The 25,611-nt window shown below is 45.0% G+C and overlaps 1 long non-coding RNA gene across 1 annotated transcript; it reads right to left on the reverse strand.

The window, feature by feature from the left end:
* Positions 1-10,738: 10,738 nt before the first annotated feature.
* On the reverse strand, positions 10,739-21,317 carry LOC139550934 (uncharacterized). The gene is made up of 3 exons (XR_011670154.1): positions 21,222-21,317; positions 17,120-21,104; positions 10,739-13,791 (listed from the first exon to the last, which is right to left on the reverse strand). It is a non-coding gene; the product is annotated as an uncharacterized lncRNA (long non-coding RNA).
* Between the last annotated feature and the right edge of the window lie 4,294 nt (positions 21,318-25,611).

A 25,611-nucleotide genomic window follows, 5' to 3' on the forward strand; every position in this document is an offset into this window, starting at 1 on the left:
CGTTCAACACCATAGTGCCCTCAAAGCTTATCACTAAGCTAAGGACCCTGGGACTAAACACCTCCCTCTGCAACTGGATCCTGGACTTCCTGACGGGCCGCCCCCAGGTGGTAAGTGTAGGCAACAACACATCCGCCACGCTGATCCTCATCACGTGGGCCCCTCAGGGGTGCGTGCTCAGTCCCCTCCTGTACTCCTTGTTCACTCATGACTGCACGGCCAGGCACGACTCCAACACCATCATCAAGTTTGCTGATGACACAACAGTGGTAGGCCTGATCACCGACAACAATGAGACAGCCTATAGGGAGGAGGTCAGAGACCTGACCGTGTGGTGCAAGGACAATAACTTCTCCCTCAACGTGACCAAGAAAAAGGAGATGATTGTGTACTACAGGAAAAGGAGGACCGAGCACGCCCCCAATCTCATCTACGGGGCTGTAGTGGAGCAGGTTGAGAGCTTCAAGTTCCAAGGCATACACATCACCAACAAACTAACATGGTCAAGCACACCAAGACAGTCGTGAAGAGGGCACGACATAACCTATTCCCCCTCAGGAGACTGAAAAGATTTGGCACGGGTCCTCAGATCCTCAAAAAGGTTTTATAGCTGCACCATCGAGAGCATCCTGACGGGTTGCATCACTGCCTGGTATGGCAACTGCTCGGCCACCGACCGCAAGGCACTACAGAGGGTAGTGCGAACGGCCCAGTACATCACCGGGGCAAAGCTTCCTGCCATCCAGGATCTCTATACCAGGCGGTGTCAGAGGAAGGCCCTAAAAATTGTCAAAGACTCCAGCACCCTAGTCATAGACTGTTCTCTCTGCTACCACACGGCAAGCGGTACCGGAGCGCCAAGTCTAGGTCTAAGAGGCTTCTAAACAGCTTCTACCCCCAAGCCATAAGACTCCTCAACAGCTAATCAAGTGGCTACCCAGACTATTTGCATTGCCCCCCCCCCCCCCTTCTACGCTACTGCTACTCTCTGTTATTATCTATGCATAGTCACTTTAATAACTCTACCTACATGTACATATTACCTCAATTACCTCGACACCGGTGCCCCCGCACATTGACTCTGTACCGGTACCTCCTGTATATAGCCTCACTATTGTTATTTACTGCTGCTCTTTAATTATTTGTTATTCTTATCTCTTACTTTTTTGTTGTTGTTGTTGTATTTTCTTAAAACTGCATTGTTGGTTCGGGGCTTGTTAGTAAGCATTTCACTGTTGTATTCGGCGCATGTGACAAATAAAATTTGATTTGAAGATAATCGTTGTATTTCACAATCGGCTCAAGTCAATGTAAACACCCCACAAAATCAAGAATAATATGCATCACTCCAATCTCTCAAAAATTACTAATACACAATAAATTCAAACATTCCAACATCCCACATCTGTGAGAGTCCACTGGGATATGCAGTAATTCACTGTGAAGGCCTAATCTGGACGACATGCTGTATTTCACAGTAAAATCAAGCACTCATTACACATACTTTACCTTGGCGATATCTATTGCTCGGATTTAGGGACCCGGGTGTTAAATTAAAGGAGCGGCAGCGGTGAAATACGAGCGGAGGTTTTTAGAGGCATCCGTCTTCAGGCAGCTGCTACAGTGTTTTATCACATCCCTCTCTGACCCATAATATTTTATAATGATTGTGGCCCCATAAATTATCTCATCATGACACTGAGTATCGATTGGGAAGAGATGGGGATAGATGGATCTCCGCTGTGAGTTGACCGATGTTCCCACTCCCCTGCCTGTTTTGTGGCTTAATTGAGTCCTCTTCCTTCCTTCCTTCCTTCCTCCCTCTCTCTCTCTCTCTGTGTTTGTGTGTGTGTTTATGCATATATGATTGCGTATGTGCGTGTCTAAAGAACGTGTTGTTAAATAGGAATAGAATAAATCAAAACAAATTGTATTTGTCACATGCTTCGTAAACAACGGGTGTAGACTAACAATGAAATGCTTACTTACAGGCCCTTCCCAACAATCAGAGAAAAAACAAGAAAAAAAAAACAAGATAAATACACAATGAGTAACTATAACTTGGCTACAGTGCATTCGGAAAGTATTCAGACCCCTTGACTTTTTCCACATTATGTTACGTCACAGCCTTATTCCAAAAAGGATTAAATAATGTTTTCCCTCATCACAATACCCCATAATGACAAAGCGAAAACAGGTTTTTAGAATAATTGGCAAATGTATTAAAAATAAAAACAGAAATACCCTATTTACATAAGTATTCAGACCCTTTGCTGTGAGACTCGAAATTGAGCTCAGGTGCATCCTGTTTCCATTGATCATCCTTGAGATGTTTCTACAACTTGATTGGACTCCACCTGTGGTAAATTAAATTGATTGGACATGATTTGGAAAGGCATACACCTGTCTATATAAGGTCCCACAGTTCACAGTGCATGTCAGAGCAAAAACCAAGCCATGAGGTCGAAGAAATTGTCCGTAGAGCTCCGAGACAGGATTTCGTCGAGGCACAGATCTGGGGAAGGGTACAAAACAAAATATGCAGCATTGAAGGTCCCCAAGAACACAGTGGCCTCCATCATTCTTAAATGGAAGAAGTTTGGAGCCACCAAGACTCTTCTTAGAGCTGGCCGCCCGACCAAACTGAGCAATCGGGGGAGAAGGGCCTTGGTCAGGGAGGTGACCAAGAACCCGATGGTCACTCTGACAGAGCTCCAGAGTTCCTCCACTTGTTTTTCAGCGGCAGGGACTGGGAGACTAGTCAAGATCGAGGGAAAGATGAACGGAGCAAAGTACAGAGAGGTCCTTGATAAAAATCTGCTCCAGGGTGCTCAAGACCTCCAACTCGGGTGAAGGTTCACCTTCCAACAGGACAATGAAGTGACCCTAAGCACAAAGCCAAGACAACGCAGGAGTGGCTTCAGGACAAGTCTCTGAATGTCCTTGAGTGGCCAAGCCAGAGCCCGGACTTGAATCCGATCGAACATCTCTGAAGAGACCTGAAAATAAATGTGCAGCAACACTCATCATCCAACCTGACAGCGCTTGAGAGGATCTGGAGAGAGGAATGGGAGAAACCCCCCAAATACAGGTGTGCTAAGCTTGTAGCATCATACCCAAGAAGACTCGCGGCTGTTCTTACTGACAAAGATGATTCAAAGATGAGTAAAGAGTCTGAATACCTATGTAAATGTGATATTTCTGTTGTGTGCAAAAATTCCTAAAAAACAGTTTTTGCTTTGTCATTATGGGGTATGGTGTGTAGATTGATGAAGGAAAAAACGATTTAATACATTTTAGAATAAGGCTGAAACGTTACAAAAAAAAATTAAAGTCAAGGGGTCTGAATACTTTCCGAATGCACTGTATATACACCGGGTACCAGTGCCGAGTTGATGTGTAGGGTTACGAGGTAATTGAGGTAGATATGTACATATAGGTAGGGATAAAGTGACTAGGCAACAGGATAGACAATAATAAACAGTAACAGCAGCGTATGTGATTAGTCAAAAGAGTTAGTGCAAAAAGGGTCAATGCAGATAGTCCGGGTAGTTATGCCAAGCAGTTGCCATACCAAGCGGTGATGCAGCCAGTCAAGATGCTTTCAATGGTCCAGCTGTAGAACTTTTTGAGGATCTGAGGCCCATGCCGAATCTTTTCAGAAGAGGCGTTGTCGTGCCTTCTTCACAACTGTGTTGGTGTGAGTGGACTATGATAATTGCTTAGTGATGTGGACACAGAGAACTTGAAGCTCTCGACCTGCTCCAAAACAGCCCCATCGATGTGGATGGGCACGTGCTCTGCCTTCCGTTTTCTGTATTCCACGATCAGCTTCTTTATCTTGCTGACGTTGAGGGACAGGTTGTTGTCCTGGCACAACACTGCCAGGTCTCTAAACCGCTCATCGTCATCGCTGATCAGGTCTACCACTGTTGTGTCATCTGCAAACTTACTGATGGCGTTGGAGTCGTGCACAGCCACGCAGTCATGGGTGAACAGGGAGTACAGGAGGGGACTAAGCACACACCCCTGAGGGCCCCCCGTATTGAGGGTCACTGTGGCAATGTGTTGTTGCCTACTCTCACCACCTGGGAGCAGCCTGTCAGGAAGTCAAGAATCCGGTTGCAGAGGCAGGTGTTTAACCACAGGGTCCTTAGCTTCGTGATGAGGTGGGAAAGGGCAGTGTGGAGTGCAATAGAGATTGCGTCATCTGTGGATCTGTTGCGGTGGTATGAGAATTGGAGTGGGTCCAGGGTGTCTGGGATGATGGTGTTGATGTGATTCATGACCAGTCTTTCAAAGCATTTCATGGCTACAGATGTGAGTGCTACGGGGTGATAGTCATTTAGACAGGATATCTTGGCGTTCTTGGGCACACAGACGTTGGTGGTCTGCGTGCGGCCACGACTGCGTGGCCATGCACGCCTCCAACTCAATCATCAAGTTTGCGGATGACACTACAGTGGTAGGCTTGATCACCAACAACGACGAGACGGCCTACAGGGAGGAGGTGAGGGCCCTCGGAATGTGGTGTCAGGAAAATAACCTCATACTCAACGTCAACAAAACAAAGGAGATGATTGTGGACTTCAGGAAACAGCAGAGGGAGCACCCCCCTATCCACATCGACGGGTCAGTAGTGGAGAAGGTGGAAAGTTTTAAGTTCCTCGGTGTACACATCACGGACAAACTGAACTGGTCCACCCACACAGACAGCGTTGTGAAGAAGGCGCAGCAGCGCCTCTTCAACCTCAGGAGGCTGAAGAAATTCGGCTTGTCACCAAAAGCACTCACAAACTTCTACAGATGCACAATCGAGAGCATCCTGTCGGGCTGTATCACCGCCTGGTACGGCAACTGCTCCGCCCACAACCGTAAGGCTCTCCAGAGGGTAGTGAGGTCTGCAGAACGCATCACCAGGGGCAAACTACCTGCCCTCCAGGACACCTACACCACCCGATGTCACAGGAAGGCCATAAAGATCATCAAGGACAACAACCACCCAAGCCACTGCCTGTTCACCCCGCTATCATCCAGAAGGCGAGGTCAGTACAGGTGCATCAAAGCAGGGACCGAGAGACTGAAAAACAGCTTCTATCTCAAGGCCATCAGACTGTTAAACAGCCACCACTAACATTTAGCGGCCGCTGCCAACATACTGACTCAACTCCAGCCACTTTAAAAATGGGAATTGATGGAAATTATGTAAAAATGTACCACTAGCCACTTTAAGCAATGCCACTTAATACAATGTTTACATACCCTACATTACCCATCTCATATGTATATATACTGTACTCTATATCATCTACTGCATCTTGCCATCTTTATGCAATACATGTACCACTAGCCACTTTAAACTATGCCACTTTATGTTTACATACCCTACAGTACTCATCTCATATGTATATACCGTACTCTATACCATCTACTGCATCTGCCATGCCGTTCTGTACCACCACTCATCCATATATCTTTATGTACATATTCTTTATCCCTTTACACTTGTGTGTGTGTGTAAGGTAGTAGTGTGGAATTGTTAGGTTAGATTACTGTTGGTTATTACTGCATTGTCGGAACTAGAAGCACAAGCATTTCGCTACACTCGCATTAACATCTGCTAACCATGTGTATGTGACTAATAAAATTTGATTTGATTTGATTTGATTTTGCTTGAAACATGTAGGTATTACAGACTGGGTCAGGGAGAGGTTGAAAATGTCAGTGAAGACACTTGCCAGCTGATCAGCGGACGCCCTGTGGCCTTGTGAATGTTAACCTATTTAAAGGTCTTACTCACATTGGGTACGGAGAGCGTGATCACACAGTCGTCCGGAACAGCTGGTGCTCTCATGCATGGTTCAGTGTTGCTTGCCTCGAAACGAGCATAGAAGTTATTTAGCTCATCTGGTAGGCTCGCATCACTGGACAGCTCGCGGCTGGGTTTCCCTTTGTAATCCGCGATAGTTTGCAAGCCCTGCCACATCCGACGAGCGTCAGAGCCGGTGTAGTAGGACTTGATCTTGGTCCTGTATTGATGCTTTTGCCTGTTTGATGGTTCATTGGAGGGCATAGCGGGATTTCTTATAAACGTCCGGATTAGTGTCCCGCACTTTGAAAGCAGCAGCTCTAGCCTTTAGCTCAATGCGGATGTTGCCTGTATTCCATGGCTTCTGGTTGGGATATGTACGTATGGTCACTGTGGGATGACGTCGTTGATGCACTTATAATTGAAGCTGGTGACTGAATTGGTAAACTCCTCAATGCCATCGGATGAATCCAGGAAAATAATCCAGTCTGTGCTAGCTAAACAGTGCTGTAGTTTAGCATCCGCTTCATCTGACCACTTCCGTATTGGGTACTTTCTGTTTGAGTTCATGCTTGTATTATGGGATAAGTGTGTTTTAGTGCATTTTATTATGTTAAGTTGGACTGTGTTTGACCTAATGGATCCAGTATGTGCCTTACTCATAATGCAGTACTAATTTGATGATTTCTAGGAATTAATCCACATGACTGGCTTACATTTTTATCCCGTTGCCGTCAAATGTTCACCCAGACAAAAGTAGTGCACTGAAAAACTTTCCACTAGTGCTGTTGCACAGTATTCCTGTAAGGGAAAAAATTATTACATCCATCATATCATCAACAACGCTGATGTGCAGAACATGCAAGCCTGCACAGACATGCACAAACATATTCTGGTAGTGACACACATAGCCCACACACACACACAACACATACACACTGGGGCATTGATGTGTGTTTATCACTCCAACCCCCACCCTCCCAGTCCCCATCTTAGATTGTTGCTAAGGAGATGGTGCTACTGATTGTTTAGCATACATATTTACAAGCCCAGCCCCCTGCTTAGAACTGCCACTACATTATACTACAAAGAGCCAGGGCCTGAGGGAGAGAGCAGCTAGGGCCCTCACACTGAGACTCCTCTCACACTCACACTGTCATTAGGAGGAGGAAAGGGGAGAGGGTGAATGTGTGAGTGCCAGCAAAGTTGAGTGGGCTGGAGAGCACACACAAGTATGTGTGTGTGCGTGTCTGTGTGTGTAGGGGCGGGGTTGGTTCTTCTATCCTTGTGGGGACCTAAAATCCCCAGAAGGATAGTAAAACAAGAAAAATTCTCCCTTGTGGGGTCTATTCCCACGTCCCCATGAGGACAAAGACTATTTTAAGTTTAGGGGTTAGGTTTAGGATTAGGGTTGGGGTAAGGGGTCAGTGGTTAGGATTAGGAGTTAGGTTAGGGTTACGGGGTAAGGTTAGGGTTATGGTTATGGTAAGGGTGAGGGAAAATAGGATTTTGAATGGAAATGAATTTTAGGTCCTACGAGGATAGAAGTAACCTGTCTGTGTGTGAGAGAGAGAGCGAGAGAGAGAATTCGAAAACAAATCCAATTTTGATAAACTCACATATCCTTTAGTTGAAATACCAGTGTGCTGTCACAGTAGCAAGATTTGTGACCTGTTGCCACAAGAAAAGGGCAACCAGCGAAGCACAAACACCATTGGAAATACAAACTATTTGCACATTGTTATAACACTGTACATAGCCATAATATAACATTTGAAATGTCTCTATTCTTTTGAAACTTTTGTGAGTGTAATGTTTACTGTTAATTTTTGATTGTTTATTTCACTTTTGTTTGTTACCTATTCCACTTGTTTCGCATGACAATAAAGCTAGTTGGATTGAATTGAGAGAGAGAAGTAGGAAAACAAGTAGAATATCTCCTGCTGCTCTCCTTTTCGCCATGCTGACTAATAACCTATCCCCCTCCCCCTCTTACTCTCTCTCCTACCCTACCCCCTCCTCACGCCATCCATCCCCTCCCCCAACCACCCAGGACTCCAAGGGAGGAGGGATGGAGGAAAGACGTCCATCACAGGCCTTTAGATTAACTGCACCGCTGCATAACACAAAAGAGCCCCCCTGCCCGATCCTCCCTCCCACACAACAACCCTTCCCCCCCTCTCAACCCCCACCTCTTCCCCCCGCTAGTGAGCCAGTGAGTAATGAAGGGGTGGAGACGGGATATCACAGGGACAGAATGCAACTGGACAGACTGTTACGATCCCATCTATGCGGTCCGCTTTGAAGACGTTGCTCTCCTCTGCTGGAAAAGTGTCTTCTTTTTCTTCTCATTTTCTCCTCCTCCCCTCTCGTGCTATAGGCCTACTGCCCTCTTTTCATCTCCATAAAAAATGGTCTGTCTTTCCCTCTGTCGTTGCATCAAATACTTGTTTCCGTCCTCTCCTTTCCTCATAAAGACTTGTTTCTCTCTTAATTCTCCAGAGAGTATTTTCCACTAATCTTTTAGGGCAGTTCCTTTCCGTCTCTCTTTTAATTTAAAAGATACGTGGATCTATTTTCTCTACTCCAAAGGACTCTACTTTTTTATTTGTGATTGTGAGGGGGGTACCTTATCACTCCCAAATCAACCTCTTAGCCCTTCCCCTGGACACATGGATCTGAAAGGATCCGATGGGTGTAAGAAACGTGGTTATATCTCCAAATAGCCTTCTTGTAGGCTTAGTGAACTGTTTTTCCACCATATTGTTTCCAACCATTCAATCCTTTCAGAAATGGTGTCTAGGGGGAGGGTTTGACCTGATCGTCTCCTTCATCCAGATGTGTCGTGGTCAGTAATCATGCACAAAGGATAAGGGGGTGGGATATCTGATGGTGAGGAAAGAGTAGACTACATGATCCAAACTCCCTGGCTTTCCCCTAAAGTGTTGCATAGTTCATGTGTGTTGCCCAGGGTGATCTATATGTGCAATTATGGGGACTTGAGCAAAGCTGTTTATCTACATCAGATAAACAGTTTATCATGAGATGATAGTTAGTTTATCATGAGATGATATCATGAGATGATACATTTACAGTAGGCCTACTGTAAGGTATGGTTACATGTCATCTCATCCTCCTGCTCCAGACTAGACTGCCATTTTATAAAAAGCACCTGCACACTTCCCAATGGTTAAGACAATTATCCCTGGCCACAGCCAGGGTTTTCATCACTGGGTACTCTTCTGGCGCCGACAACAGGTTTTGTCCCCAGGTCATGTGATACTAAGCACCATTATGGATCGTGCTGACAGGCCATAGAAAACCACTCAGTTGAGGCCGCCTAGAATATTTAATATTACAGTTCTGTTATCATGTATTGCAGTGTTGTATCTGATGGGGTCTGGACATAATTCTGATTTATATCTAGAGCCCATAAAATACTAAATTGACCAATGGATATTAGTCCATTACAAGTGCTGTAGATCTAAGGGGTATGCAACAATTACATTATTCTATACGAACTTGCCCAAAGTTAACCCTAAAAATAGTAATAAAAAAATCACACAATAACCATGAATACTTACCTATAATCAATGTTAGGCTATCAATGTTAGGCTATTACATAAGCTGTAGGCCTGCCTGAATTGTTGGACTGCAAATATCCTTTGCGCCACAGTGAAGCACGTGCACCAAAGAATGGACTAAAATGACCCAAATGTATCCGGTTGAGGATTTCAAGGCCACGTTGTCGAACGTTGCAGACAGGAAATTCCACCAATAGAGACGATGTGATTCCTTATTGTATGTGTCAGAGGAATATTTCTATCTGAAGTTCTGAACATTCCAAAACGTTGCGTCCTAATGAACGCGCCTAGGTCTTGGATAGCACTGCCATCTGGTGGTGGAACGAGGAACAACGTGTGGAAGCATAGGCAAGATATTTTACCACTTCAAATGAATCGGCCTATAAATGCAAAATTAAAGATCTGGCCTTTGCTTTTTACTTATTTCAATGTGAATCAGACGCAAAACATATTTCCCGAGTAATTAAGGGGCTGCGGTAATTAAGCGCAAATAATCAATTAAAGCCTGATTAACCACTATCTCTGTGACGAGGTAGGGTAATGGCATAATTATACATTCATTACTGGCCTAGTATCCATGAGGAGGGAATTAACACGTCGCACTGAACAGACTATAATGGCTATAATTTTGAGAGTAGGTTAGAAAGTAGCCTAGTTTTATTTTATGGAATAACTTGGAAGTATAAGATGTGGGGTTAATATTCAGATTCATTAGTAAACTACCAGTAATTGATTTATCACAAAACACATTTTTTGAATGACAATTGACAGTTGAAAAACATTATAGTCATGGTAGTTCAAAAGAATCATGGTCAAACAAACACACAATGTAGAGGACAAAGGCCATGTGTTTCCACAGGCAGCCCAATTCTGAAATATATTTTTTCACTAATTGGTCATTTGACCAATCAGATCAGCTTTGAAAAAGATCTGATGTGAAAAAATCTGATGCGATTGGTCAAAAGACCAACTGGTGGAAAGAATATCAGAATTGGTCTGCCTGTGTAAATGCAACCGGTGAGTCCCACCCTGCACACAATCCAACTTGGCGGTCTCTGCCCATTTGAACCTGAGTACCATACTTTATAATGCTATGTTATTAGATCAATAGGGTACGTTCACACAGGCAGCCCAATTCTGATCGTTTGCCACTAATTTGCATTTTAGCCAACCAGAATAGATATTTTGCCAATAATTGGGCAAAAGATCCAAATTGAGCTGCCTATGTAAATGTCGAAATTGTAGTAGGGACTGTAAAAGGAAAAAGTAGATTATGATGATTTAACTTTTGATAAAAATTGTCAGAGGTCCCATTATTCAAATCAAATTTTATTTGTCACATTCACCGAATACAACAAGTGTAGACCTTACAGTGAAATGCTTACTTACAAGCCCTTAATCAACAATGCAGTTTTAAGAAAATACCTTTAAAAAAGTAAGAGATAAGAATAACAAATAGTTAAAGAGCAGCAGTAAATAACAATAGCGGGGCCATTTACAGGGTGTACCGGTGTCAATGTCAATGTGCAGGGGCACCGGTGTCAAGGTAATTGAGGTAAAATGTAAATGTAGGTAGAGTTATTAAAGTGACTATGCATAGATAATAACAGAGAGTAGCAGCAGCGTTCCAGAGATGAGGGGGGGACAATGCAAATAGTCTGGGTAGACTTTTGATTAGCTGTTCAGGAGTCTTATGGTTTGGGGGTAGAAGCTATTTAGGAGTCTCTTGGACCTAGACTTGGCACTCCGGTACCACTTGCCATGCGGTAGCAGAGAGAACAGTCTATGACTAGGGTGCTGGAGTCTTTGACAATTTTTAGGGCCTTGCTCTGACACCGCCTGGTATAGAGATCCTGGATGGCAGGAAGCTTGGCCACGGTGATGTACTGGGCCGTATGCACTACCCTCTGTAGTGCCTTGCGGTCGGAGGCCGAGCAGTTGACATACCAGGCAGTGATGCAACCCGTCAGGATGCTCTCGATGGTGCAGCTGTAAAACCTTTTGAGGATCTGAGGACCACTTGGTGATTATCGCCCCTCTGGTGATGGTACAACTATTTTGGTCTAGGCAGAGAGGATGTGTAGTTTATACTGCATACTAGGCTACACTATTGTAGGTCAGTAGAAAGAGGCCCGAGTTGGAATTCCAAGTTGGATGACTGTTGAAATCGATTTTTCCCAGTCACAGATCTTTTTTCCCCCCCAGAGTTCCCAGTTGTTTTGAACACCCTGAAGTCGGAGGCCGGAGATTTCCGAATTCCCAGTTCCGAATTCCCAGGTGTTTTGAACGTGGTATTAATCTTCGCCTCTCACGATCCCTGCTCTCTCTTTTCTTTTCTCCGGTGAGACTGACCAGAGAGGGGACACCGTCTTCCACCTAATGGTGAAACTCGAGTCGCACCGCATCCTACCAATAGGACAGTAAGAACTATAATATTAGCCTCCCGGGTAGCACAGTGGTCTAAGGCACTGCAACGCAGTGTGCCACCAGAGATTCTGGGTTTGAGCCCAGGCTCTGTCGCAGCCGGCCGCAACCGGAAGGCCCATGGGGCAGCGCACAATTCGTCCGGGTTAGGGAGGGTTTGGCCGGCAGGGATATCCTTGTCTCATCGCGCACTAGCGACTCCTGTGTCGGGCTGGGCGCAGTGCACGCTGACCAGGTCGCCAGGTGTACGGTGTTTCCTCCCACACATTGGTGTGGCTGGCTTCCGGGTTGGATGTGCATTGTGTCAAGAAGCAGTGCGGCTAGGTTGGGTTGTGTTTCGGAGGACGCATGGCTCTTGACCTTCACCTCTCCAGAGTCCGTACGGGAGTTGCAGCGATGAGACAAAACTGTAACTACTACCAATTGGATACCACGAAATTGGGGAGAAAAAAGGGGTAAAGAAAATAACTACAATATCTAATGCTGGCTGGATTTTCCATGCACCGGCAGAACAGAGATGCTACGCCTGGTAAGACAAGGGGTGGGGGTGTGTGTCTTTTTGTCAATAACAGCTGGTGCGCGATGTCTAATATTAAAGAAGTCTCGAGGTATTGCTCGCCTGAGGTAGAGTACCTTATGATAAGCTGTAGACCACACTATCTATATTATTCGTAAGACCGTACTCAACCAACTCTATGAGGCCATAAGCAAACAAGAAAATGCTCATCCAGAAGCGGTGCTCCTAGTGGCCGGGGACTTTAATGCAGGCAAACTTAAATCAGTTTTACCAAATTTTTACCAGCATGTCACATGTGCAACCAGAGGAAAAAAAAACTCTAGACCACCTTTACTCCACACACAGAGATGCATATAAAACTCTCCCCTGCCCTCCATTTGGCAAATCTGACCATAATTATATCCTCCTGATTCCTGCTTACAAGCAAAAACTAAAGCAGGAAGTACCAGTGACTCGCTCAATACGGAAGTGGTCAGATTTTTACATTTACATTTTTTAATTAACAGTAACATGCAAAACATAAACATAACAGCCAGAGGGATTCCACAAAGAAATGAGAAAAAAAAGAAGAAAAAAAACGAATCCACATTATATCAATTCAAATACAGACATATAGCGAATTAAAAAAATTGACATTTTTTTAAATATATGTTTTAAAGACTCAATTGTGGAATCAGTGTAGTACAATAATATGTCAAACTTAGAAATTTCAATGGTATGCAATTTGAGGCCAAGATTTAGATTTACATCAGTCCAGAACACTTCACTATATAAATTAAGACAGAATAAGTGTTCAATAGATTCAGTTTCTAGTTCACAAAAACTGCATTCACTGGTAACATCAGGTATATAATTAGAAATCAAGCTATTACACGGATAGAATCTATGGATAATCTTAAAGGAGATCTCCTTTACTTTATTGTTCACCATAAATTTGTGTGGAGTGAGCCAAGCATGGCGCCAGTTTACATCAAACGATGAAGCCCAATAAAATATCGCAGAGGGAATAGACTTCCTGTAGAAAATATCCCTTCATAAACGATTGTTGAATTTCGTATCTAGTAGACCAATGCCATTCACCTGGATATCGCTTACAATCGGAGATATTCCAAAATATGCATTATTCTGAAGTAAAGTTTTTATCCCACTAGGTAGAGCTTTAATAACAGTGTCATATTCCTTGCTTGAAACCTCAAAGTTGTATCTTTCCATAAATTCTGTCCGTGTAAATAGATTCCCACTAATATTAACTAATTGGCTGACAAGGACAATGTTTATCGAGAACCATTTATGGTTAAATAACATCTTGTTTCTATGTAATATCGACCCATTGTTCCATATAAAACATTTATGAGGTGAAAAGTTGTGTTTATACAACAAAGCCCAGCACATTAAAGCCACCAGTTTCACAGGAAGTTTACCCACAATATATGGACATTGTAGTAAAAAATTAAGCCCTCCTGTAACGTCGGTCCTCCTCCTCTTCTACCGAAAAGGAGGAGTAGTGAGGGAACCAAGGCGCAGCGGGTTGTGAACACATAATATTTATTAAAGACAAGACAAAAACGAACTATACTTGATAATGATACAAAATAACAAAACGAAAGTAGACAGACCTGAACGACGAACATACATAAACACGAGAACGCACGAACAAGGAAAAAAATAGCCTACATGAAATGAACAAACCGTAACAGTCCCGTATGGTGCGACAAACACTGACACAGGAGACAACCACCCACAAACAAACACTGTGAACAGCCTACCTAAATATGACTCTCAATTAGAGGAACGCCAAACACCTGCCTCCAATTGAGAGCCATACCAGGCAACCCTAAACCAACATAGAAACAGATAACATAGAATGCCCACCCAAACTCACGTCCTGACCAACTAACACACAAAACTAAACAGAAAACAGGTCAGGAACGTGACATAACCCCCCCCTCAAGATGCGTACTCCGAACGCATCACCAAAAAGTCCAGGGGAGGGTCTGGGTGGGCATCTGACCACGGTGGTGGCTTAGGCTCCGGGCGTGGTTCCCACCCCACCATAATCAATCCCCGCTTCCTTAGCCTCCCCACAATGACCACCCTCCAAATAACCCCACCTAAATTTAGGGGCAACACCAGAATCAAGGACAGCTCTGGGACAAGGTAGCTCAGGACATAGGGATAGCTCAGGACAGAGGGAGAACTTAGGAGAGAGAGGTAGCTCAGGAGAGAGAGGTAGCTCAGGATAGAGGGGCAACTCCGGACTGAAGGGCAGCTCCGGACAGAGAGACAGCTCTGGACTGAGGGGCAGTTCAGGATTACTAGCCGCTTCTGGCTGAGGGACAGCTCATGGCTGACTGACGGCTCTGGACGCTCATGGCAGGCTGACGGCTCTGGACGCTCATGGCAGGCTGACGGCTCTGGACGCTCATGGCAGGCTGACGGCTCTGGACGCTCATGGCAGGCTGACGGCTCTGGACGCTCATGGCAGGCTGACGGCTCTGGACGCTCATGGCTCTCTGACGGCTCTGGACGCTCATGGCTCTCTGACGGCTCTGGCTGCTCATGGCTCTCTGACGGCTCTGGCTGCTCATGGCTCTCTGACGGCTCTGGCTGCTCATGGCTCTCTGACGGCTCTGGCTGCTCATGGCTCTCTGACGGCTCTGGCTGCTCATGGCTCTCTGACGGCTCTGGCTGCTCATGGCTCTCTGACGGCTCTGGCTGCTCATGGCTCGCTGACGGCTCTGGCAGATCCTGTCTGGCTGGCGGCTCTGGCAGATCCTGTCTGGTTGGCGGCTCTGGCAGATCCTGTCTGGTTGGCGGCTCTGGCAGATCCTGTCTGATTGGCGGCTCTGGCAGATCCTGTCTGGTTGGCGGCTCTGGCAGATCCTGTCTGGTTGGCGGCTCTGGCAGATCCTGTCTGACGGGCGGCTCTAGCGGCTCCTGTCTGGCGGACGGCTCTAGCGGCTCCTGTCTGGCGGACGGCTCTGTAGGCTCATGGCAGACGGGCGGCTTTGCAGGCTCATGGCAGACGGGCGGCTTTGCAGGCTCATTGCAGACGGATGGCTCAGACGGCGCTGGGGAGACGGATGGCTCAGATGGCGCTGGGGAGACGGATGGCTCAGATGGCGCTGGGTAGACGGATGGCTCAGACGGCGCTCGGGAGACGGATGGCTCAGATGGCGCTCGGGAGACGGATGGCTCAGATAGCGCTGGGGAGACGGATGGCTCTGGCCGGATAAGGCGCACTGTAGACCTGGTGCGTGGTGCCGGAACTGGAGGCACCGGGCTAAGGACACGCACCTTCATACTAGTGCGGGGAGCAGGGACAGGGCACACTGAACTCTCAAAGCGTACTCTATACCTGGTGCGTGGTACCGGCACTGGTGGCACCGGGCTGAGGGCACGCACCTCAGGACTAGTACGGGGAGAAGTGACAGTGTGTACAGGACTTAGGAGACGCACAGGTGGCTTAGTGCGTGGGGCCGGAACTGGAGGCACCGAACTGGATACACGCACTATAGGGAGAGTGCGTGGAGGAGGAACAGGGCTCTGGAAACGCACTGGTAGCCTAGTGCGTAGTGTAGGCACTGTAGGTACTAGGCTGGGGCGGGGAGGTGGCGCCGGAAATACCGGACCGTGCAGGCGTACTGGCTCTCTTGAGCATTGAGCCTGCCCAACCTTACCTGGTTGAATGCTCCCGGTCGCCCGCCCAGTGCGGGGAGGTGGAATAACCCGCACCGGGCTGTGTAGGCGAACCGGGGAAACCATGCGTAAGGCAGGTGCCATGTATGCCGGCCCGAGGAGACGCACTGGAGACCAGACGCGTTGAGCCGGCCTCATGACACCTGGCTCAATGCCCAATCTAGCCCTACCAGTGCGGGGAGGTGGAATAACCCGCACCGGGCTATGCACACGTACAGGAGACACCGTGCGCTCTACTGCGTAACACGGTGTCTGCCCGTACTCCCGCTCTCCACGGTTAGCCTGGGAAGTGGGCGCAGGTCTCCTACCTGCCCTAGGCCCACTACCCCTTAGCCCCCCCCCAAGAAATTTTTGGGAGTTACTCACGGGCTTTTCGGGCTTCCGTGCAAGACGCGTCCCTTCATAACGCCGGTTCCTCTCTCTATTTTCCTCCGCTCTCCGAGCTGCCTCCAGCCGTTCCCATGGACGGTGATTTACTTTAGCCCATGGTCCTTCTCCGTTAAATATTTGCTCCCAACTCCACAAGTCCTGTATACTTGCCCGTTGCTCCAAATTACGCTGCTTGGCTCTGGATTGGTGGGTGGTTCTGTAAGGGCTGTCGTTCTCCTCATCCTCAGATGAGGAGAGGAGAGAAAGATCAGTGGACCAATACGCAGCATTCGGGAAATAAGCCATCTTTTATTTAACACGATGACAAAACGAAACAAACTCGAAAACGAACTATACTTGATAATGATACAAAATAACAAAACGAAAGTAGACAGACCTGAACGACGAACATACATAAACACGAGAACGCACGAACAGGGAAAAAATAGCCTACATGAAATGAACAAACCGTAACAGTCCCGTATGGTGCGACAAACACTGACACAGGAGACAACCACCCACAAACAAACACTGTGAACAGCCTACCTAAATATGACTCTCAATTAGAGGAACGCCAAACACCTGCCTCCAATTGAGAGCCATACCAGGCAACCCTAAACCAACATAGAAACAGATAACATAGAATGCCCACCCAAACTCACGTCCTGACCAACTAACACACAAAACTAAACAGAAAACAGGTCAGGAACGTGACACCTCCGAATTTCTGAAAAACAAAATGAGGTATAATATTCCAGAAACTATGAGGATTTTTTATGTACCTTTTAATCCAGTTGACCGTTGATATCTGATTGAAGAGAGTGAAGTCTAAGACATTTAGACCGCCATCACAAACCCTGTTGGTGATAACATCTCTTTTTATCTTATGTGGCTTGTTTTTCCATATGAAGTTGTACAAAAGCCTATCTAAGGTATCTAAGGTCTAAGTGGATTTGGGAATGTCAATAGATTAAAAAAGATAGGATGCACGAGATAGCCCCTCAGCTTTGGATAAAAGCACCCTTCCTTGAAGACTTAAATCCCTCCCTAACCATGAGGATAATTGTTTTTGACAGATTCAGTTACAGGGTTCAAATTAAGATCATTCACCGCCTTAAGATTTTTGGTGATTTTTACACTGAGGTAGGTTACAGTATCTTTTTCAGAGATGTTACAATCTGCTGGATTGACAGCTCCTTTCAAAACAAACATCTCACATTTGGAAAGATTTAATGCCAAACCTGAGATTTTGGAGAACTGCTTCACGATATCCAATGCTAATCTAGCTTGTGACACATTTTTCTAAAAAAGTGAGGTGTCATTGTCGTGGAAAATCGGTTCAAAACATAACACGTGCAAGAACTTGTGGATTCAATATAGGCTTTAATATAAAATATCACAAGCCGGGGTGGTCCGCGGATCACACACCGTTTCCCAGAGCCCTGGCTCTTGTATTTATACACATACAGCATATGAGTCCCTCACATATGCAAACGAAGATACTTCCCACCATTATCTTTTAATTTAGGCTTCCTGCTTGTTTACGCCCAATAACGCCCATGTCTGGTTTCAGTTAGGTTATAATGGTGGCAGGACCCTTTCTTGTCCTAAAAATAATATATGTCTGTCTATCCTATAGGTCTACGTCTTTGGCATGTTTGCCTTTATTAGAAGCAGCAGACTATGTGCCCCTCTATCATTAGTGTGTTAATGTCAGCAGACTATGTGTCCCTCTATCATTAGTGTGTTAATGTACTCTTTGTTATGTTTGCCTTTATTAGAAGCAGCAGACTATGTGTCTCTTCTATCATTAGTGTGTCCAGTTGTCCTAGGCGCCTATGTGTCGCCTTCTCTTCCTGTAGTCTGTTTTAGTGTTCAGCTGTTTTTACCAGCCTGTATCCATTCACTCATGTCTGTCCCCAAATGTATCATTCACTCCCACATCATCTGCCTTCAAATTGACTTTGATGAACTAATGAACATAAAATTTGAGATACTAACAAAAATGTAAAAGGTGAAATTGGACAACCTTGTCATATTCCTTTGTAAATGTTAAACCTTGAGGATGTTCCATGACAGAGTTTGATATAGCTATTTCCACCATTATACAGAGTTCTAATAGCATCAACCAAAAAACGACCACATTTCAAATGCTTAAGACAATCAAAGATAAAATTGTGACTTACTGTATCAAATGCTTTCTGAAAATCCAAAAATAGGATAACAGGGAAGTCATCCAATAGATCACAATACTCAACCAAGTCTAACACCAGCCTCATATTATTAGATATATGGCGCCCTTTCATAAACCCTGATTGACATTCATCAATCAGATCATTCAAGCAAGACTTTAACCTTTTTGCTAAGATTAAGGCTACAATCATTTAGGAGTGTGATTGGACGCCAATTATCAATATTTAAGAGATCCTTGTGTGGTTTAGGTATAAGAGTAATAACACCTTGCTTCAGAGAGGCAGGTAGTTCTCCCTTCTTTATAGCCTCCTTAAAGGTTTCAAGTAGAAAATAGTGCTATTTCTTCAGAGAAGGTTTTGTATAATTCAGAGGTTAATCCATCACAACCTGAAAATGTTCTTTTTTAACTGAGCAACCCTGTACTGGATGTCCATAATGGATAAATCTTGACAACAAGACCAATTGAATTCTTCACTAACCAAATTAACATTCTCTATAGAATCAAGGAGATCCTTAGAGCCACTCAAATTGTTATCTAAGGAGTAAAGATTCTCAGAAAACTTAGTGGTAAAGTCTGATAACAACTCTCTATCCTCAGTGGTAACTCCATTAATCTTAAATTTCCGAAGTGCGTTGAGTTCCCCTCTCCTCTTTTCCAAATTATAAAAGTATATACTGTTCTTTTCGCCTTTTTCAAGCTATTGTTTTCTGGATCTTATGAAAGCTCCTCTAGCCTTTTCCTCATAAAATGTATCTAGTTGATTCTGTAAATCATTCAATTTAGCTTTCTCATTAAGATCAAGATGCTCAATCTCTGTGATATCCGCAATTGTCTAAGAGAGTTCAGCTACCTCACATCTTCTTAAAGCAAGCCGTTTTCCATCAGTAATACAGGCTGAGCGGATTTTCAATTTCAGCAGTTCCCAATATTTCCCATTTTCTGCATTAGATGTAGCTAAACTCTTATGCAAAAAAATCCTATGCAATCTCAACTCTACCCTCTCTATAAAAAGTTGCTTCATATCGAAAAAGGCTCTGATTCCCCTGTATTATCCACCTTTTCCTTGATTTCGGGCCTGTTGTACAAGAGGCCACAATTTTGCCTTTGCTGCCTTGTCTGCTGCAGTCAAGTCCTTACCGAATCTAAATGTTCTCTTTCAGAAAGGCGCTTTCCTTTGCTTTCTTCCAAACTGCATCTCTCGCTGTGCGAAAAGCAAACCGGATGATGATCGAGCGGCTGACAATGGCATCTTGTTTCTTCCCAATATGATGAGCGACATCCACAGCCATATATCCATCGGGGAAGTCCGGTGCCACACGGTTACAGATGTCTCTTACTAAAGTGCTCTTGCATGTCTGCAATGGTCTTCTCCTGTGCAGTACATTTCTCAGAAGTAGCAGTGTTTGCAAGTTTAAGCTCTTCGATATTCTTGTATGCATGATTCAGAGAGGTCTCGAGGTCAACTATTTTTGAGGTGTTTTCGCGTATCATTTTCTCCAGACCATCGGCCCTTTCGTTTATCTTTGCAAAGACAATTATTTCTGTGTGCAGAACTATTGACTGCATTTTCAGAATTAACCAAATGTCCAGAATCCTCCATTTCTTCTCCCGAGGAGTCAGGTGGCAGTTTTTCTCCAATGTATGAGTGCTCAGCTAGCAACTGCCTTCTCCCTTTGCTCTTTCGCACATTTTTTTCTTCCATTTCTCAAAGTTTCAGATCAAATTAGCGGTCAACTAAGTGTTGTTCTCTATTGTGTTTTCTATAAGCCAAGTTCCATTACATTTAAGTACGTTTGAGAGGGATAAAAGTTAAGGTTTACTCGGAGCAAGCTGAAATCTCGCCTGCGCTCGCCACCATCTTCAGCACCCCCAAGGAAGTGGTCAGATGCTACGCTACAGGACAGTTTTGCTAGCACAGACTGGAATATGTTCTGGGATTCGTCTGATGGCATTGAGGAGTACACCATCGTCACCACAGTGACCGTGCGTACTAAGGATGCAAGGGTACAGTGGGCCCATGGTTTGGTAGGGGCCACGGCAATGGTACGGTTTCGAAATCTTTATTTCTAAGAAAAGTGTGCGCTTGTGTGACTCTCATACCGGGGACAAGTTTGCAACACGTAGTTCTCCCATTCCAGTACATAGTGATCCGTCACAGTGAGGTAGCTTTGAGTTGCTCTGGAGGTCCAATTATCAGTGGAGAGAGCTAGATAGGGTGTCTGTATCAATTGGTTTTCAATTTCTCTCCATGATGTTTCATAGAGTTTGGGAATAACTTTGCTGCTGAAATGTGTGCGGGAGGGGACTTTGTAACGCGGTTCAATGTTTTTCATCAGGTGACGAAATCCCGAGTCAGTAACCACCGAATAGGGCTGCAAATCTTTGGCTATGAATACTCCCACTACTTTTGTTATTTCTTTATGTTTTTCTGAATTTGTTGTAGGAAGGCAGCAGCGAGAGATTGTTGTGTTTTCGCTAACGAGTGGACTCTCCTTGCTCCAGCTCCACCTGCAAGGGATACGGCCGGGTTAAGTAAATGACACGTTAGAAGTGTTTCCACTTGAGTAGCCAACAGTGGCAAAGCGATGCTTGCAGACTGTACTTAGTTGTTTAAGGTCTTCTTACCCTCGTCATTGTATTGAACGCTGAATCCAAAATGTTCCCACACAGCGGATTTGAAAGACGATGGTGCCTCTTCAAATTTGCTTCTCTCTGTCTCGCTAGCGCATTGTCAAGTTGGAGCTGAGAATATTTGTTTTTAGTTCCCCTCTCTTCATGGGGCCCCTTTTGGGAGATTTCCTACTGAGATGTCATTGCAAATCGTCCATTGGTTGTTTAAGGGGAGGGGGTTGCGGTCACTGCGGTTGCCACATATTGAGGCATTGCTGTGAGGTAAAGTTTGTCAGCCCTCAGGAGCCCCTTAACGGCCTGGGGCCCCAAGCAGTTGCCTGCCAAGCCTGTTCACAAGCTGCGCGTCTGGTTCTGTGGATCTGAATGTACAACGTGCGTGTAGTCTGCAGCACAATAAGCAAGTTTAAGAAAATGGCAGGAATATCGTAAATCCGCGGGTCACATGTGCGTATTGAACTGTAGGGGGCGTACTGAACGGTTCGACAACATATGTGTTGTTGTATGTGTCGAACTGCTTTGCTTTATCTTGGCCAGGTCGCAGTTGCAAATGAGAACTTGTTCTCAACTAGCCTACCTGGTTAAATAAAGGTGAAATTAAAAAAATAATAATACTGTGTACCGTTGCATCCCTAGTATGTACATACCCCAACCAGAAGCCATGGATTACAGGCAACATTCGCACTGAGCTAAAGGGTAGAGCTGCCACTTTCAAAGAGTGGGACTCTAACCCGGAAGCTTATAAGAAATCCCGCTATGCCCTCTGACGAACCATCAAACAGGCAAAGCGTCAATACAATACTAAGATTGAATCATACTACACCGGCTCTGACGCTCGTCGGATGTGGCAGGGCTTGCACACTATGACAGACTACAAAGGGAAGCACAGCCGTGACACGAGACTACCAGACGAGCTAAATTACTTCTATGCTCGCTTCGAGGCAAGTAACACTGAAACATGCATGAGAGCATCAGCTGTTCCGGATGACTGTGTGATCACGCTCTCCGCAGCCGATGTGAGTAAGACCTTTAAACAGGTCAACATTCACAAGGCCACAGGGCCAGATGGATTACCAGGACGTGTACTCCGAGCATGCGCTGACCAACTGGCAAGTGTCTACACTGACATTTTCAACCTGTCCCTGACTGAGTCTGTAATACCAACATGTTTCAAGCAGACCACCATAGTCCCTGTGCTCAAGAACACAAAGGTAGCCTGTCTAAATGACTACCGACCAGTAGCACTCACGTCTGTAGCCATGAAGTGCTTTGAAAGATTGGTCATGGCTCACATCCACACCATTATCCCACTCCAATTTGCATAACGCCCCAACAGATCCACAGATGATGCGATCTCTATTGCACTCCACACTGCCCTTTCACACCTGGACAAAAGGAACACCTATGTGAGAATGCTATTCATTGACTACAGCTCAGCGTTCAACACCATAGTGCCCTCACAGCTCATCACTAAGCTAAGGACCCTGGGACAAAACACCGCCCTCTGCCACATTGATCCTCAACACAGAGGCCCCTCAGAGGTATGTGCTCAGTCCCCTCCTGTACTCCCTGTTCACCCATGACTGCATGGCCACGCACGACTCCAACACTATCATCAAGTTTGCCGATGACACAACAGTGGTAGGCTTGATCCCCGACAACGATGAGGCATAGGGAGGAGGTCAGAGACCTGGCCGTGTGGTGCCAGGACAACAACCTCTCCCTCAACGTGATCAAGACAAAGGATATGATTGTGGACTACAGGAAAAGGAGGACCAAGCACGCCTGCATTCTCATCAACGGGGCTGTAGTGGAGCAGGTTGAGAGCTTCAAGTTCCTTGGTGTCCACATCACCAACAAACTATCATGGTCCAAACGCACCAAGACAGTCATGAAGAGGGCACGACAAAACCTATTCCCCCTCAGGAGACTGAAAAGATTCGGCATGGGTCCTCAGATCCTCAAAAGATTCTACAGCTGCACCATCGAGAGCATCCTGACTGGTTGCATCACTGCCTAGTATGGCAACTGCTCGGCCTCCGAACGCAAGGCACTACAGAGGGTAGTGCGTACGGCCCAGTATATCACTGGGACCAAGCTTCCTGCCATCCAGAACCTCTATACCAGGCGGTGTCAGAGGAAGGCCCTAAAAATTGTCAAAGACTCCAGTCACCCTAGTCATAGACTGTTCTCTCTGCTACCACACGGCAAGCAATACTGGAGTCCCAAGTCTAGGTCCAAAAGGCTTCTTAACAGCTTCTACCTCCAAGTCATAAGACTCCTGAACAGCTAATCAAAGGGCTACTCAGACCCCTCTTTTACGCTGCTGCTACTGTCTGTTTATTATCTATGCATAGTCACTTTAACTCTACGTACATGTACATATTACCTCAATTACCTCGACTAACTGGTGCCCCGCACATTGACTCTGTACCGGTACCCCTTGTATATAGCTTCGCTATTGCTATTTTACTGCTGCTGATTAATTATTTGTTACTTTTATTTTTTATTAACATTTTTTTATTTATCTATTTTTTTACTTAACACTTATTATTCTTAAAACCTCAAAGCATTGTTGGTTAAGAGCTTGTAAGTAAGCATTGCACTGTAAGGTCTACACATGTTGTATTTGGCACTTGTGACAAATACAATTTGATTATATGGGAATAATATGCAGTCCTAAACCTGCCTTCCTGCCTTTGTGACAGAGTCCCATTGTTAGGGCGGAGGTATGAGCATCTCGTCATTATATACAGATCTCTGGTTTCAGCCTAGTGCGAATTGGACAGGAAAGTTGGCGAGTGCACGGTGCACTGTTAGGATGCTGGATTGCCCTAAAGTAAATTGATGTTTCGCCAAAATTATATAATTACTTCTGTCTAAATAAAACCATTCAAAATACTCACTACTTCACCAGGGAGCATGATTTAGCCACAGAAAATCATTAGCTTCCTACATTTTTTTTTATGTTGCTGTGAATTATTTCACATCACTATTGTGTTTGGGAAACCCGCGATTTGGGTAATGCGAATGGCAATAGGTCTAGCTGATTGAGTTGCGGCGGTCAGTGAAAAGCATCTAAAATATGTGTGAGGAGTATAATTGAGTCTTGAGTATAATTGAAAATGTTGCATCAATTAGAAGGGAAGGGGGATGTGACGAAGATATGGTGCGTCTCAAGAATGCATGCATTTGTTGATAAGGGCCATCTTGGCAGTCTGATTTCTGATTGTCTTAACTCACCACGTACACCGCTAATTTTTACTTGCCTCACACAAGTCAACGAAGTATGTTTTTTTTAACATCCATTGCGAATGATAGTTCTTGAGTATTTGAAAAATCTTTCCAACACGCCCGGCCTCGATAATCACCAAGCCATGTGAATGAGCAAAATATCATGATCAGATGATCACATACACTACCGGTCAAAAGTTTTAGAACACCTGCTCCTTCAAGGGTTTTTCTTTATTTTTACTATTTTCTACATTGTAGAATAATAGTGAAGACATCAAAACTATGAAATAACACATATGGAATCATGTAGTAACCAAAAATGAATGCAGTTTAATGTTTTATCCGTGGATTAATTGTCGGAGCAGTGGACCTTGTGCATTTCAGGTAAAATAACAACCCAATGTTTATATCCCAGGAAAAATTAGCTAGCAACAGCAAGCTAGCTAGCTAAATTGCCATACATGTTTAATGCTTTTTGACCTGTCCCCAAATAAAAATTTGTTTTGATATTTCAACCTGCGTGTCCTGGTCGCTTCTCGTGTTGGCGAACAAAATCAATGTGCGGATGTCCGGTTTGGCTAGCATGTTAGAGTTACCAGCCTCAGAAATTGCAGCCCAAATAAATGCTTCACAGAGTTCAAGTAACAGACACATCTCAACATCAACTGTTCAGAAGAGACTGTGTGAATCAGGCATTCATGGTTGAATTGCTGCAAAGAAACCACTACTAAAGGACACCAATAACAATAAGAGACTTGCTTGGGCCAAGAAACCCGAACAATGAACATTAGACCGTTGGAAATTTGTCCTTTGGTCTGGAGTTCAAATTGGAGATTTTTGGTTCCAACTGCTGTGTCTTTCTGAGACGTGGTGTGGGTGAACGGATGATCTCTGCATGTGTATTTACCACCGTAAAGCATGGAGGAGGTGGTGAGATGGTGTGGGGGTGCTTTGCTGGTGACACTGTCTGTGATTTATTTAGAATTCACTTAACCAGCATGGCTACCACAGCATTCTGCAGCGATACGCCATCCCATCTGGTTTGGGCTTATTTATTTTTTTTATTTTTTTTTATTTCACCTTTATTTAACCAGGTAGGCTAGTTGAGAACAAGTTCTCATTTGCAACTGCGACCTGGCCAAGATAAAGCATA

The sequence above is a fragment of the Salvelinus alpinus genome, chromosome 23 (genome assembly GCF_045679555.1).
Source record: "Salvelinus alpinus chromosome 23, SLU_Salpinus.1, whole genome shotgun sequence".
Lineage (NCBI taxonomy): Eukaryota > Metazoa > Chordata > Actinopteri > Salmoniformes > Salmonidae > Salvelinus > Salvelinus alpinus.